This window comes from Triturus cristatus, chromosome 3_1 (genome assembly GCF_964204655.1).
Source record: "Triturus cristatus chromosome 3_1, aTriCri1.1, whole genome shotgun sequence".
NCBI classification, from domain to species: Eukaryota; Metazoa; Chordata; class Amphibia; order Caudata; family Salamandridae; genus Triturus; species Triturus cristatus.
This window is the reverse complement of record NC_140583.1, coordinates 760,778,050-760,794,193: the sequence shown is the minus strand read 5'-3', so window position 1 is coordinate 760,794,193 and position 16,144 is coordinate 760,778,050. Positions and strand designations below refer to the sequence as shown.

Sequence of the window (16,144 nt, the reverse complement as noted above, 5' to 3'; positions counted from 1 at the left end):
CAGCACACAGCTTCTCGGTAGCCACCATTTAACGACCATCCTGCCGTAAACACCATTTAACTACCATCCTTTTAGTTAAAATAAAAGAATTGCCTCTAAGGGTTTAAGGAACCATAGAAATACAAGACAAGGCAGCAACAGAACGCTCTGAGCCCCACCAGTGTTTGCCACACACACATGCCTCTCGCCTATCTCTCCCCCGCCCTCCCCCTCCGTGTTTTCTTGCAGCTTTGCCCAGATCTGAGTCTCAAACAACCAAAATAATAAGGTTTGCCCTGCACGCTTTCTGCGCTTACAAAGTTAATATATGCCGCGATCATTCCCTTTTCATCCTTCTAAGGTCGATAACATTAGCTACATTAATTCTGCGTCTAAGGATTTAAAAAACCATATGTTTTCTTGCAACTTTAGGCACTTTATACACACAGCCCCACTGCTCACACACACAGGCACTATTGACATTGTACATGAGAAAGCTAGTAATTTCAATATTTTCAATACCAACACATAAATAAAAAATTAGTCAATTTACAATACAAAAAGCTCAAACTTTCCTAATGCGAGACCTATTGCATTGCAAATGCTTGTCATTTTTGGAGGGGGTGGGCGACAGACCTCTCTAGCTTTTCCTACACTAGTATGGGTTTGGGTGTAGTGGAAAGGGGAACAGGGGTGGGGGGCGGAGGGCTGGGGGACAGAAAGGGATTGTTTTTTTACTTGTTTATGTTGTTTGCACTGGACCTAGCATCCACACTTATATACCCTGAGGGACCCACAATAGGAGGAATAGGTACATGGTTGGGGCCGCACCTCTGTTGCCACGACACTCATGTTCCCACACATAGAAGACCAAGTTGTCTCGGTCCTAACCTGGAATGTTAATGGACTGAGAGATAGAATCAAACGCGGGTTGGTCACCCAGTATATAAAGCACCTGCGACCAGACGTAGTCTTGTTACAAGAAACACATTTACTGGGGACACAATGCAAGTTCCTTGGGAGGGCACCATAAAATGTCTTGGCACATGCTGGCTTTACATACGGGTCGAGGGGAGACGCTATTTTTAATCAAAAAATCTCCCCCTTTCGAAACGACATGCAATTGGATTGACCCAGATGGCAGATTCGTTGGGGTAACGGGAACCTGGGGCAGCCGCAACAAAGCTATCATCTGCGCATACTCACTGCCTCCACTACAAGCCCGTGTAATCCTTAAAATCGCTGACATCCCTCGAGACCCCCCCATGTCCTTCCACGTCATAGGGGGGATTTCAATTATGTCATCAATACAGGGACGGATCGGTCCACTAGGTCAGAGGGAAACACAGACACAACCCCCTCTACCGTTTTACAGACTCTATGGGGCTTACTGACATATGGAGACTCCAACACCGGAATGCCCGACAATATTCTTACTTTTCCAGGGCACACAGAGTATTATCCAGACTGGACTACGTGTTTGTCCCCAGGCGGGAGATGGGGTAGTTGGAAAGGGTCTAACGTACCACTCGCCTTTGCTGGTTTCGCTGGGGCAACAGATCAGAACATCTGGGCCTACATGGAGGCTTTATACATGGGACCTTGAAAAGGTAGTGATTCTAAAGGGGCTTCGCACTGATACCGAAATCTATTTCCAAGAAAACCTGGGCACAGTGGATTCTGGGATCACACTTTGGGAGGAATATAAAACAGTGCTGCAGAACAGGGCAGAAAACTGGATAGTCTGAGAGAAAAAAGAAAGACTGAGAACACATAGAACGAATAGAGGGACAATTATTAACCCTAGAAAAGAAAGTCCTAGATAGGCCTGACCCATTGATTGCCCGATAATTAGATGCCCTAAGGATCGAGTATCGTGAACTGGCTCAGGGAGAGGATAGGAAACTGAGGCTAGCGATGCTGCATCGTCTGTATGAGGTGGGTGACAAGGCCGGGAAGTTACTGGCCTGGCTTAGCAAAAAAGAAAATGAGGCCAGATGGGTCGACTCCATTGTAGATGATAGGCGGTCGATACACAACACGGACAAACAAATACTGTCCGCATTTGCTAAACATTACGCAGACTTCTACAATCACAAATCATTCTGTACAACTGAAGAGATTAATAATTACCTCATAGATACCACCACCCCAGGGCTAGAAGACGAGGATGTCCAGCTACTAGAGGAAGATAGAACACGGACAGAGGTCGGGGAAGCAGTAAATAGGTTAGGATCTGGTAAAACCCCTGGACCGAATGGGGTCCCTGCCGAATTTTTTACAGAAAGTAAAGACCTCATTGGCCCCATCTTCTGGCTCTATATTGGGATGCATATGCAGAGGGGATTCTCCCAATTGATCTTCGCACTGCTACTATTGTGGTCATCCATAAAAAGGGAAAACCCAGGGACAAATGTGACTCATACCGCCCAATCTCCCTCCTGAGTATGGAGGTCAAAATCCTTGAGACAATATTAGCCATGCGGCAACTGAAAGTCGTTACGTACGTTATCCACTGAGACCAAACCGGCTTTATATCGGGCAGGGCGACCAGGTGGAACCTCCGAAGAGCCCATAACTGGAAGATGACGGTCAGGAACCGGACTACCCCGCATGCCTTTTTGGTGCTGGATGCCGAGAAGGCCTTCGATGCTGTACACTGGCCTTTCCTCAATGCTGTCTTCGCCAAATTCGGCCTCGGCCCGAAGTTTAGGAAATGAGTGGCATTACTATACACAGAACCAAGGGCAAAAGTATGGGTTAACGGTAGGTTTTCATCTGAGTTCCCGATCTCCCGCGGGACCAGACAGGGATGTCCCTGGTCCCCACTAATATTCGCACTAGTAATAGAACCCATAGCTAGCTTGCTTGATCAGACAACACCCACATGTCACAGGCTTCCGGATCACATCAGATGACCTGGAGGAAGAAAGAATATCGCTGTATGCGGATGATATTCTTTTGTTCATCACGAACATAACTATCCCAATCCCCACCGTGTTCTCAATCCTTGAGGAATATGGCCGGTTTTCGGGTTATAAAATTAACTACCACATGTCTATAATATATAGCCCAATGCAAGATAAGGAATGGCCTCCAATACCCGGAGACCTACGTATAGCTAAAGAGGGCTTGAAGTATATTGGGATTTTCCTCAACCCCAACCCCATAATATGTCATACACGCAATGTACAGTGGGTCCTCTCTAGCTTTAGGCAGGATGCATAGAGAACTGCAGGATGCATAGAGAACTGCCACTTACAATAATAGGCCGCGCAGCAATGTACAAAATGATTTCACTACTCCAATTTTTATATGTGCTGCAGAACACATACCACCCCTCTCCCTCGATCCACATTCAGGGAAGTCAACTCTGAACTCCGTGCACTCCTTTTGTTGAAGGTCCATCCCAGAATTGCGTTAAAGACTCTACAGCGCAACCCGTACAATGGGGGACTCGCGCTCCCAGACATAATGGCTTACTACTGGGCAGCCCACCTTATTCCCATAAATGACTGGATACACACCCCCGGGATCATCCCGCCTATAGGTTGGAAAGGGAAAAATTTACACAAAAAGCATTCACACACTATTTATATGGTGGAAAAGGGACCCAGAGACTACTCCCCGCAAACAGAGCCCCTATAGAGGTTTGGAACGGAACTAATACTACGTTAGGCTGGGCACACAAAATATCTAGGTCCACCCCCCTGTGGAAAGGAAATTGGTTCAAAGAACTGAATAAGCTTCGGGGATTCGAGGCTTGGGAACTGTTCAGAATCTCAACAGTGAGAGATATCATGGCCAAGGGCAACCTTAAACCCGTCGCAGCCCTCCAGGCGGAATTTCAACTTCCTGCCTCCCAACTTCTTAAATACGCCCAGCTGCGCCATGCTTGGAGTGCAGAGGGAATACAGGCTTCTGGGCTCCCCGAGTTTGCACCACTGGAGGGCAGATTACTCCAGGAAGAATTAAAAATTAAGGCAATTTCTGTCACCTACAAAACTATAAACAACAATATGCCAGACACCCTGGTTAAACTAAGGGGGGGTGGGAAAGAGACCTAGGGGAAATGGGAGGACATCGATAGGTAGGCGGCACTGATGCACCCTAGAGAGGTTGCAATCAATGCCAGGTTTCGCCTTATTCAATTCAAAATCCTTTACCAGGCCTATTACGACACAGACAAACTACACAAAATGGGATGCGCAGAGATGCCTCTGTGTCTGCGCTGTCGGACTGACACCGGCAATTTCCTTCACACGCTTTGGAAGTGTCCACGAATAGGGATTTATTGGCAGATGATAATCACCAAATTGAAAGCAATTCAGGGAATCTCCCTACCAATGGACCCTAGATTTATCCTGTAAGGGGTCCCAGGTGAGGTAGATATCCCTAGACCACAACTTCTTTTCAGCGCACTAGGCTTGATGGTGGCCAAGCGGGATATTGCTTGTCGCTTGGGCGCGCACGGGACCCCTACATTACAAGAATGGAAAGGGGGTATGGTTTTATACATGGCTGCTGAAAGGGTCACATACAAAAGTAGAGGCTGCCCCAAAAAGTTTAAGAAAGTATGGGGGTGCTGGATGAGATACTATGGTCTGAGCCCGAGCGAAGAGGATACCCAATCTACCGCAATTGATGTGACCAGCTAACGATACCTTGCTGGTCCCAGGAGGGGGGTGCGGAGATGGGTTGTGGGAGACGGCTCTGCCGTGACGTGTACTAAGGTCCTATATGTAATTTTTGTTTATATCATGATTTGTATCCCTCAGATGCCCACCTATGTGGGAAGCACCAGGAGGTTGATTGTGGTCTAAGTGGAATGTTGTTGTTACAGTTATGTCAATGCTTACAATTGTCACAAAATAAAATAAAAATATATTTTAAAAAATATATACTAATGTTATTAAACAAAAATGAATTAGAAACAATTTAAGAAAGCTTGAGTGTAATTTTCTTTCAAGATTAAATCAATATTATTTTGATCTGTTGTCGCAGGGCCCCTAAAAGGAGTAAGGCCCTCAGGCCGGTACCTACTTTACCTATTTGGTAATCCGGAACTGAACAAAGAGTTCAATTTAACCCCTTCAGCGCGGCGCGGATTACCACGCTGTGCTCAAGGGTTCGTGTGCGGGCGTGGACGTGACGGAGCGGTTCCGTCATCCACACAGCGCGACCGAGGCGCATGACGGAACCGCTCCGTCACACGCATCGAAGGGGTTAAGCAGTAAGAGATAGAAAAAACACAGCAGCTTTAAAGTATCCAGAATACACAGTACTAGTCTATGTTCTTACCACCTTTGCTGTTGCTTGCTCACTGGGCTGTTTAGGGCACAGACAGGCTGGGCAACAAGATGGAGGGGGCTGCCTTGGGGTTCCCTACACAAACCTTAAGGGCCTGCAGGTGTGGGAAGAGGAGGACTCAGGGTTGCTTGGAAGCTAGATGGCCAATCACGTAAGCACAGGCTGATGGCAAGGGGGGAGGGAGAGCTGCTCCTGAAGTCAGAATCTCCTAGGCTACAGACAGCCTCAATCGACTCTTTTCAGTTCCTGTTTTAGCCAGAAGGTAAGGCCCAAATCTAAATTTAAAACCACTGAAAATACTGCTTTTCGTGCACTAATACATATCACTTTTTCTAGGAAAAACAAGTGCTACATACACTTTCCAAGAAAACACAAGTTTAATCCATCAAGCAGATTAAGCAGTCTTTTAAACACACTCTGCTTAGACTCTGAGGGTGTAGTTTTTTTCTTTTAAACTTTTCAGGGACAAAAAGGGGGGCTTTAGGGGTTTGCTCCTGCTGACCTAAGCACAGTGCAGGGAAAACTAAGGGAGAAATTCAATAGTCACGGGTAGAAAAACCATCAGTTTCAAAATTACAGACTGCACAAGAAACAGAGTTCAATTTAAGCAGGATTTCGGTTGCAAAGCATTAATAAATAACATAAGGAATTGGTATTTAGAAGGGACGCCCTGAACATACCCCTTCCAAATACCGATTTCTTGTTGTTTCATAAACCTATTTAACGGTCTGTAAAGCCTTTCTGAATTGTTTATAGTATTTAATACATTTCAAAAAGTGTTTTTATCAGTCGCACACCTTTAGATTTGGTAAATCATTTTCTACATGAGGCCCTAAATCCGTTATCCCTTTCGCTAATGCTCTTTGAAGGACAGCTTTACAATTATCACAATGAATACCACTGTAGAAATTGATATCTTGCAATGAACTACGCGACAAAAGGCCTCTATGAAGAATAAGGGGGGTTGGGCGGGATTTTTTTTCCATTTTCATTTTGCAGCACAAGGATGGGTGGCAAAATTGCTAGAAGGGTTTTAATGGAGAAGGGCTGTTTATACTTCTTGATAGACCGGGGCTCTCATCAAAGCATAATCTTAAATTATATGGAGAGAGCTACAGGTGTCTTATGCAGCTCTGCACAAATTATGTTAAATTTGGGTGAAGTCGTCAAGGATTGTGCTATGTTGTGCTATGTTAAAAAAAAAAAACAACCCTGCTGTAGACATTTTTTGTTACCCTTTTTAACCTTGCCCTGTACAAGTTCCACACATGAACATAACGCCCTGCCTACAGATATGATCAGCACTGCACTGCAAACATTCTTGAGCAGTACATAATTATAGATGTTGAGACCGGAACCTGTACCCAGTTTATTCATCGCTTTTCCATCCTATAATGTAGAAGCGCAAAGGGTCCCCAGGATTAACTCCTGATGTACAACTAGGACTCCAACCTTGAGATCGTGAACTGCTGATAATATCTTGGAATATGCCCAATAAACCAAAGTACAGCCTTATGTGCTGAATAACAGCTGTGTGTGCCCAGCTACCGCCCTGTCTGCCCAGCTATAGCTTTCTGTGCCCTGGTGTAACCTCATATGGCCAGGGAAATGTGCATATGCCCAGGCGCAGACCATTGCTCTGTCCAGGCCCTCATACAGAAGAACATCCTGATTAGATGGTCATAATAAGTACGTTGTTAAGGTTTTTGTTAACAATAGGAGATTGTGAGAGATCTGTAGAGTATAGCACTATCCATAGACCCAAAAAACTGTGATTGCAAAGATCAGATGAAAGTGAGCGGCTGGGGTGCGTTACTTTATTTTCAGATGGAAAAAAACGTGCAGAACTTATCAACGACAAACAGGGCCCAAAATCCCTTTTTGGGTTATTGACTACGGGTCTAGTCCAGTTATATCATTTATATAGCTCTTTATACCTCTGTTGAGGTCGAGAAGCACTATAATTTGTATCAGGTTCCTGAAATTAACAGTATTCTTGAGGTTGTCCAAGACAGCAATTAAATCTGATTTAGTAGGTTTTCCTTTTTGGAAGCCTGTCCATCTGTCAGAGAAGAAGTTTAAATCTCAAGTATGAGTGACTAATTATTTTTAATTAGTTCGCCCAGAAATGAATGAATGTATTTAGGTCTGCAATTCGTTGGCCCAGGGTGGTCTTTGCTTCTTCCGGATTTGTCTGATGTATGCCTGAAATCATTGGTGAATTCTCCAGTTTCAAGAGATGCATTAATGATCACTCTGGCCCGGAGCATATTCGAGAACATATTTTGGGGACTGAAATATGTAGTGTAAAATGGAGGCGATCTCGGAAAAAGGTGTGAACAGAGAACACTCTTCAATGAGTAAGGAGAAAGACTTAGGAAACTCAATAACCCAGCATTGGCAAAGCCAACTGGTCTCATCTTTTGGGCCACACAGGCTTTGCCAATGCTGTATGATGTGCAAAGTGCTTTTTGCCAATTCTGCAGAGCATTTGCAAAAAACACAAAAGACAGAAGCAGTACACCAGGGAGAGAGCTAGAAAACACATGTACCTTCGAGTGCTGAAAGACAAATAAAAAAGTAGTTCCATAAATGTGAGCTTATGTGTGACCGTAAAAATATATTTTTCACAATTCACTTGACTGCATAGCGGATATATTTATTATTATGGTTTACATATTAATGTTTTGCATAGCACCTAGAATGAAATTTGATTTATAAAGAGCATGAAAGGAGTGCCTCAGCGCTAAGAGGTCAGTGGTAGCTGAAGAGATATCAGACGCAGGGAACAACCTATCTGAAAAGCCAAGGTTTGAGATTTGTCTGAAACAGAGATTCTGACAAGGATTGCCTTAGCTGCAATCAGAGGGAGTTCCAGAGCCTGGCTTCAAGCTAATGAAGATCTATATGGATTCAAGATGTTTTTCAACTACATATTTGTAATTTAATGTCTTTTTATGTTTCCTTATACATGGGATTTTTTTCTTTGTTATTGATTTGTTTCAGCCCTGAAGAAATTACAACATATGGGTCGAAACACGGGGGTGTCTGCTATTAATAAAAACTGTTGAAAGAACACATGTTTGGAATTCGAAAGAAGCATTTATTCTAATCTTTGAAGTCAACAGGGTGATGGGCAGGTCACAGAGCATCATTGCAGCTACACCTTATAAAATGAAAGTGAAAACGGGCTTTTCGTCCTTACGATTTTTTTCCCCATAAAATTAGCAGTTACTTTATTTTTTTCATAATTTAGCAGAAAAGAACTAGTATCTGCGCACTCTGCTATCCATTCTGAGCTACAGTCTTTTTATCTGATTTACATAAAACTGGTTCTAATTCGTTTTTATAACAATTAACTGCTTTTTGGAGTATTTAATTTTTTTTTTTTTTTTTTAACTTATTTTTATTGCCATTTACATATTTCAGACATTGACCATCATACACAACCCTCAGATAGACATAGCAGAGTATACATCCAGTAGTGGGACAGAATGGCTGTGTATATCGCTTGTACATAAACAAGGAGCATAAACAGGGTATAGAGAGAGCATGATGTTTATATCCTGTTGTCCGGGTTCCAGATATGGCATAGAAACTGGGGCGGAACACGGGCATAAACTAAGGAAGGGGTATGGAAGAATATATCCAGTTACATTAGCGATGGTATACAGCGTTGTTTGGGCAGGACACCTCTGCGACTCGTGTGTACTTATCCTTGTGGGTGCGGCCGAGGGCTGCGACCGCATTCCAGGCGCCAGGGCTTGCGATGGGCTTGTGTGGGTGGGGTTCCGAGAGATCAGTTGGGTAGGGCCTGTGACTGTGTGCGTGGGGCTGACAACGTAGGGGGGCTGCCACTCGGGTCAGCGCCCGGGGAAAGCTGTCGAAATTGATACAATAGCATGGCCCATTCCATCGATATAGGGTGCTTGCGGGTCCCCTTTACCTCCTCCTCCCGTAATGTCTCCTCCTCAGCCGCCGCCCACTTGTGGGTAGCTCCCACCCACGCCGCCAACGGTGGACCAGTGGGAGAACGCCAATGCATAGCGATGCTGCGCTTAGCTAAGAGTACCGCTAGGGAGAGGAAACGAGTCTGCACCCTGTGCTGTTTACCTGTGCGAAAGATGCCTATGGCGCTAGCCTCCCAAGTGTTCATACAAGTTAGCCCCGTGAGAGTACCCAGAGCAGTGTGAATGTGGTGCCAGAAAATTTTTATGATGGGGAAGCTCCAGAACATGTGTCGGAAGTCTGCATTCCGCGCTTGACATCTGGGGCACAGGAACTGAGTGTCAGGATAGAATCGCTGGAGGCATGCGGGGGTTAGATAGGCCCTGTGTAGGATGTGATATTGAATGTTTTTAAAGCGTGCGTTCCTAGAGACCTTCTTAGGGTATTTCAGAGCTTTCCCCCATTCCCCGTCATGGATTGGAGTATTTAATTTTGTACTACAGATTCAGCTTTTATTTTTCATGTCATCAACCATATGTTTTTTTTCATATTAAGGATCAAACCCCATGATTTTAGGAAGTCTGATGGTGTGACCATGTATTATAAGGAATAAGGTACCCCCTGATGTATGTTACAATGATACTGCAAGTCTCCTCAATGTTCCATGACATTATCAAGAAACTCCTTAGTGACAAGCTATATCCTTATAATGTAACGAAGAGGTATTTTATCCCATATATCATACGATATCCATTCAAGGCTATATATTGATAAAAGAAAAGGTGAACCGTGCAACTGGGTTTCCAGAGAGTCGTCGACATATTGACAATTAATATGGAGATTTTGACACTCCTGCAATTTTGTAAATTGGTTACAGCATTTCTAATGGTAACACCAGCACCTATTTTCACTATGAATTAAGTCATGTTGCATACTTAATTTTGAGTAGAGCTTTGTTCTCATTCTCTCACTCGTTTTCTATGTCTTTCCTCCCTTAGTCTGTCAAGATTTCTCTACTATCTCCTCTCCCTTCCAAACTACTCACCTGTATCTCTCACTCTTCTCCAAACTCTTACCATCTTTTTTAATTCTGACTTTGTCTACTTCTTTATGCTTCCTATCCAGCCTCTCTGCTGTTGCCAAACGTCCCATATTTTGCAGATTTGTTCCACATTCATGGCTCCGGCCCAGCTACCTGCATTAGGCAATGTGGGATGCCCATTGTCCTGAATTTTGATTCTCAACCACTTTCAAAAGAAAAGTAAATCTCACTCGTTCTGGCCTTTATGAGGTGTGAAAGTACCTGTCTGTGGTTAGGAAGGCATAGATCGAACACAAGAGGGGATTCTCCACAATACTGCTTCGGGAGCAGGCACGGCTATTGAGGTGCAAATGCAGTCGCTTGCAGATAAACAGCCCTGAATGTGTTAGTGAATACCATGCTGGGGCCTGTCCTGGGGGTATGCCCGGGTGGTTATTTCTTCCATTAACCCAGTGTCAATGTAATTATGCGATTCTTCTGCCGCAGGTTTTTTTTGTGCATAATTAAGGGTTTGTCGCATTTTCCACATAATCTATCATCAGCAGCATAATCTGCAAATTCAACTAAAAATTGTTCCTAGCTCGAACAGATCAAATGTTACTAAAAAACGTAGCAATATGTGTACATGTGCATTGGAAGACCCTTCATAAAGGTTAGCTGGTCATCTTTCAGTTGTTTACTTATGTATTTATACATAACTAGTACTAATGAGGTGACATATTTGCCCAGACAATATTACCATGTGTAAAAATGATAAAACAATGAATACTGTAAAAAAAAATGTGCTGCATTATTTGGCTTTTCTTGCCGCATAATTAGGGCTCCCGGTTTTATGGTATTTATTTTTTTAACATTTCCGTCTGTATTTATCCATATTTATTTTTGGGTCATTTTATCTGTATTTATCCACATTTATTTTTGTTGCAATCAAAAAAAGGCGCTGCAGCTAGTATTTTTCTACATTTATTTAAATTGACATGCATACTTTGTCGGCTGAACCCATAGTGGGAAAGAATAAGGATTCGCTCCACAAATGACTGCCACACGCACGCTGTGTGCCTAGCCACATACGGTGCTGCATCAGAGGCACCTGCGCCCCCACATTCACTTTCTAAAGTTCTGCTTACCTATAATATGTCCATCTAACATTATGTATCTGGCCCTGTAAAAAATAAAACTTTGAAATTCTGATGCATGCTGAATACAGTATACAGCCTGGCAATCTGTCAGTTTTGTGAAGGATCTGTTCGGCCCCTGAAATATAATTACCAATACCAGGTGTTTTTCCTTCCCAAGCAAGACATTTAATAGTAATATCTCTGTCAAAAGCCAGGGTAAAGGATAAGATACAGGAGACGCTAGTTTGGAATGGCAAATACCACAGCTTAGGACCTTCACAGAACTACTGCTTACTAATATTGACAAAGCAAGAATAATGTGCTTTGTCTTTAGGAAAAGTTTCTTCAATAACAAATATAAAGCATTTAAGACACATGGTCGCACCAGGATTTTTTGTGGGTACAGAGATCATAATTTGTTTACTTTTATGTGTGGAATATTATTCTTTTTCTACAACGGAGTAATCTAGCACTGTATGAAGGCTTAATTTGTCTACAAGGGCAACAGAACTGCTCATGGCATCAGGCACATTTTACCATGGTCCTCATTTACTTGCTGCAAAGATAAAAGACAGCAAGCTCATCAAAAAATAGAGCTGGGAGTGAGACCTTGCGAAGGCTGTCCCATTTCACTGGCCAATTCTGTAAAGTGTCCGTGTGCATGCTGTTCTACACTCCTTTCCCCTCTAATACAACAAAAGGTTGCTGGGGCTGCAGCCGATGTCCTGGTGTGTTTTCACACCTTTTAAAGGACTTTGGATGCTTGCACGGCTCAAAGAATTAACTTTGCATGAGCACCACAGCAAGGGGTGCTGGAGGGTCTCTGCAGACAAGGCGGCCCCAGATGCACTTGTTTACCCCTCTGCAGAGCGTCAGTAGTTTCAGATTTCATTTGCAGCCCCTGTGCGCCTCTGACACAGATTTTATAGAGGAGCACAGAGGTGGCAGAGGCATTTGTTTTGTCAGTATTTTCCCGTTTCTATATATAAATACAGACAGAAAACTAAATGTTTTCCGTCTGTATTTATATGTAAAAATCCGTTAAAACGGAAAACCGGGAGCCTTACGCATAATTTAGTCAACTCTGTCGTAAAATGTGGTGCTTTCCTGCCACATAATTCCAGTGACCCCGATTAAGGCTGCTGCAAAGCGCTGATATATCTTCAAGGTCAGTGGATATTGGCACATCGTATGTTTTTCCAGGATCGAATAGTTTGTCAAAGTATTAGACTCGAGACTGCAACACACTGCAAAGGCTATACATTCACTGCATATTACATTTTGGCCAATATACAATGTACGGTGCACCCTATCGTTTCTTGCTCTTTCTGGAGTTATGTTCTCTTCACCAACCCTCTTTTTCTTGCTCACGTATCCTTCGGCGATCTCATTATTCCCCTTCAGTTCTGGTAACTTTCTCCACAGCCTATCTCGTTTTTTAGGTGTGTTCTTTACCAATCTCACTCTTACCTTACCTGTCTCTTGGACTGCATCCCCGGAAGGTCTCTTTCTGACTCTTAGCGCATCTCTTCACTCTGTCTCTTTAGCGTGTTCTTTCCAATCACTCTCCTCTTCCTGCACAACTTCGCCCATGGTCTTCCCGTATCTTTCTTCTTCCTATTGCACGCAAAATCTGTCTCTTCCCGTCTCTTGCTTTAGTACTATTATCTCTCTTCCCTGCCCGCCTCTGCTGCTCTCTTTGTAGCTCTATCCCTCCTCAAACTGCCTCTTTCAGCGACCCTTGCCCACCCCCTCGGTTTCTAGGTTGCCTTTTACGATCCTGACTTTTCCCTTACGGTCCCGACCGTCTCTTGCTGCAGCTCCCTTCCTCTCTAGTGTGTTTTCCGGTTTCTTTTGTCATTTCCGGAAGCTTCCCTCTTTAACTCCCAGCGTGTCCCATCCTCTCTCCCTCTCGCTTCTCTTCCTCCTAAGTCTGCCTCTTTACTCTTCCCTTCAGGGTGCCCTGCCTTCTTCCCTGCGTCTCACCTGTGCACGCCGGGGTGGCCGTCTCTCCGGTTTGCGCTCTCTGAAGGGATGTCTGGTCTCGCCCTCATGGAGGGTCCGCGGGCGGGTTTAGGTGGTCCTGGAGCTGTGATTGGCTGGCGTTGCTGATTCAGTGTTTCTAGGATACTGGCGTACGGGCAAGGACGTCAGCAGGCGGGCACTCTGCAAGCAGGAGACATCCCGGGAACACCTGGCACTGCCGCACCGAGAGACACACCCACCGCTCTGCGGATGCACTTCATCCCTTACCTGTTATAGCCCTGCTCTCCCAGTACTGACCCCGTTACCTGAGAATTGGCAGAGGATGTGGCAACACGGCCAGATCAGCCGATTTTGGAGCTGGGGAACCAGGTTCGAGCCTCGGTGTCAGCTCATCATTCTGTGAATCACTTAATCTCCCCGTGCGTCCCAAAAAACTAACGTGTCCTTGTATAAGTATCTGGTGCTCATGTAAAGCGCTCCAATACCTTCGGGTCGAGTTCGCGCTATATACATCTGCAAAAAATAAATAAACGAAAAGCACCGCCGTAGCACCCCGATCACTGCAATACTAGACCGGTCAACCTCTCACTCTCCTGTCCTCAAGCAGGGCAGAACCTTCCCGTTCTTTGTGCTCGCTGTATTAGGCGTATGCTTCAGCACTCTTTCTGTCATGGGCCCTCAATGTGTCGAATCAGAAGTGACTGTTTAGTCAGGTCTGTGGCGCAACAGTCTGTTTATTCACCTAGCTGGTGTGAAATCAAATTGGTAAAGGATCGAGCAAATTACATGTACATGGCCAGTCCATTACCTGCTTGTCATCCCAAAAGTGATGAGGGATTGGTTCTAATTTTTACCATTAGCTCTTGCAATCTACTTTTTTTTTTAAAAAAAGCTCAGTCATTGCAAACTCATTTTACCTTGTTTCTCTGAGCCATGCAGAATCTTACCATTCTCTCCCACCCACCTCCCGAGATGCTGCCCAACCGACCAACTTTTAGCAGGGATCAGGAATCCTGATGATGATGTACCTCACCCTCTTATCTCGAGCGTCAATGAATTACATATGTTGTTTCCCCCATCTCATATGCTTTCTTATACTAGCGAAAGGTCTCAACATTCTGATAATTCAAACCACACTGTTCCTTTGTAAAAAAAAAAAATGTCATTCTATTCGCCTCATAATTCTACAACATCATCTTCTTTGCCATTCTTCACATACAATCTGAAGGTTATGTTGAGCAATGTGAGATCAGTGGCAAAACATATCCTTCAAATGGCTTATCTCTGTGAATCTCCAAGTCTTGATCTCTGTTGCTTAGCTGATACTTGGGTAAAGGGATATTCAGATTACATATTGCATGAATTATTATCAGCTTAGCTAACTATTAGATCTTGAGAGGTGCATAAGCTAATAAAATCAGAAACCCAAAACGTTTTCAAAGAAGATTTGAAGGAGAGGTTTGTGCATGCAAATGCAAAACTGGCTACATAACAATACATTTGCTTTGATTTTATCGCCTCTCCCCCACACCACACACAATTTTCTGCCTTAGTCTCCACTTCCAATAAAGAAGGTATAGCATGTACCACCATTGATAATGATCATTCGCTTGTTCTGGGCAACTTCAACTATCATTTAAAAAGCCCAGTTGAAATAGAAAATTGTATTTCAAAAAGCTCAAGATTTGCAATCTAACACTTATGAACAAAGGACCACTTATCTTCCAGTACATTTAGATGCACTTTTTGCCTCTTCTGACCTAGGGTGCACCATAGACCTTTGTATATTGTACCAAGCTAGACCATCACAAAGTCTTTTGCACTCTCAAAACATATAAACCAATGAAAACCAAAGGAAGGAAGGTCCTCAAATCAAATCAAATCAAGGGCATTTGTATCGCGCACAAATCACTCTTACAAGTCTCATGGCGCTTGCAGACAGCTCTGAAAGGAAACTGACTTGAAACTTAATTTCCAAAAAGCCAGGTCTTCAGCTTTTTGCGGAAACTACTGTGGTCTGACATACTGCGGAGATAGTGAGGCATTTTGTTCCAAGATGCTGGGGCCAAGGAGGAAAACGCACGGCCCCCTTGCCTAGCAGTATGAATTCTGAGGGGGGTGAGCAGAGCCGAATCACTAGAGCGCAGCGTCCTGGATGGTTGATACCATCGTAACTTTGACAGCCAATATTTTGGGGCGACTCCGTACATATGTTTATGAGTTAGACATAGAGTTTTAAAGAGGATTCGTTTTTTCACTGGAAGCCAGTGGAGAGTATTTAAAAATTTTGCCGACGGGGATCTGTATGGGCGGTCAAGGACTAATCTAGCGGCCGTGTTCTGAAGAGTCTGAAGTCTGTTTATGAGGTCTACATTTATTGACAGCAATAAGGCATTGCCATAATCCATTCTATTAATGATCAGTCCTTGTATTAGGGATCTGCGTGCCTCTAAGGGAAGCCATTTAAAAACCTTACGAAGGCTCCGCATAACACCGAAACAGGTGCCAATGACATGATTAACATGGATATACAGTTGTCCATGTAAAATCCTAGATTTCGGACCACGTTCTTATGGGAAGGACACGGGCCGAGCCTGGACGGCCACCAGTCCTGTGTCCAATGGTCAATTGCTTTGCCGAAGAGCATGATCTCAGACTTGCCCCCGTTTAGCTGGGGATGGTTAGATATCATCTATTTATCAACATGGATCAGGCAGTCTTTAAGACGCTGCTTAGTCTCGCTAGGGTCATGACCTAAAGT

The 16,144-nt window shown here is 44.0% G+C and overlaps 1 protein-coding gene across 3 annotated transcripts in view; it reads right to left on the bottom strand.

Annotated features, from left to right (window-relative positions):
- Window positions 1-13,521, bottom strand: part of LOC146860955 (uncharacterized) — a 54,945-nt gene extending 41,424 nt beyond the window's left edge. The window contains exon 1 of one of the 3 annotated variants that reach the window (XM_085644930.1): window positions 13,384-13,521. The gene's annotated coding sequence lies outside the window, so the exon portion shown is untranslated. Of the gene's footprint in view, window positions 1-12,867; window positions 13,254-13,383 lie in introns of those variants that run through there. The other 2 variants (XM_085644929.1, XM_085644931.1) reach the window with 2 other exon arrangements.
- Between the last annotated feature and the right edge of the window lie 2,623 nt (window positions 13,522-16,144).